This window comes from Plasmopara halstedii (assembly GCF_900000015.1).
Source record: "Plasmopara halstedii genome assembly, contig: Scaffold_322, whole genome shotgun sequence".
Classification (NCBI taxonomy): domain Eukaryota; phylum Oomycota; class Peronosporomycetes; order Peronosporales; family Peronosporaceae; genus Plasmopara; species Plasmopara halstedii.
This window is the reverse complement of record NW_020187243.1, coordinates 1643657-1644005: the sequence shown is the minus strand read 5'-3', so window position 1 is coordinate 1644005 and position 349 is coordinate 1643657.

Below are 349 nucleotides of genomic sequence, written 5' to 3'. Positions count from 1 at the left end.
GCAGGCAACACGGGTGTCGTGGTATTCGTCGACCGGTTGAGCAAGATGGCTCATTTAAAGTCGATGCCAGACACCATCGACGAGGTCGTTATAGCAACGCTGTTCGTGGATCGTGTTCTCCGCCAACAAGGACTCCCAGAGTCGATTGTTGCTGATAGAGACCCCCGTTTCACGGAAATTTTGGTCGACTATCTTCAAGGTACTAGGCACCAAGTTGGATATGTCGGTAGCGGATCATCCGCAGACCGATGGTCAAACCAAAAGAGTGAATCGCGTCATTAAAGACGTTCTTCGCAGCGTCTGCGCTGAGACGTCGAGGTGCTGGAGCGCCATGTTGCCACTCGTAGAA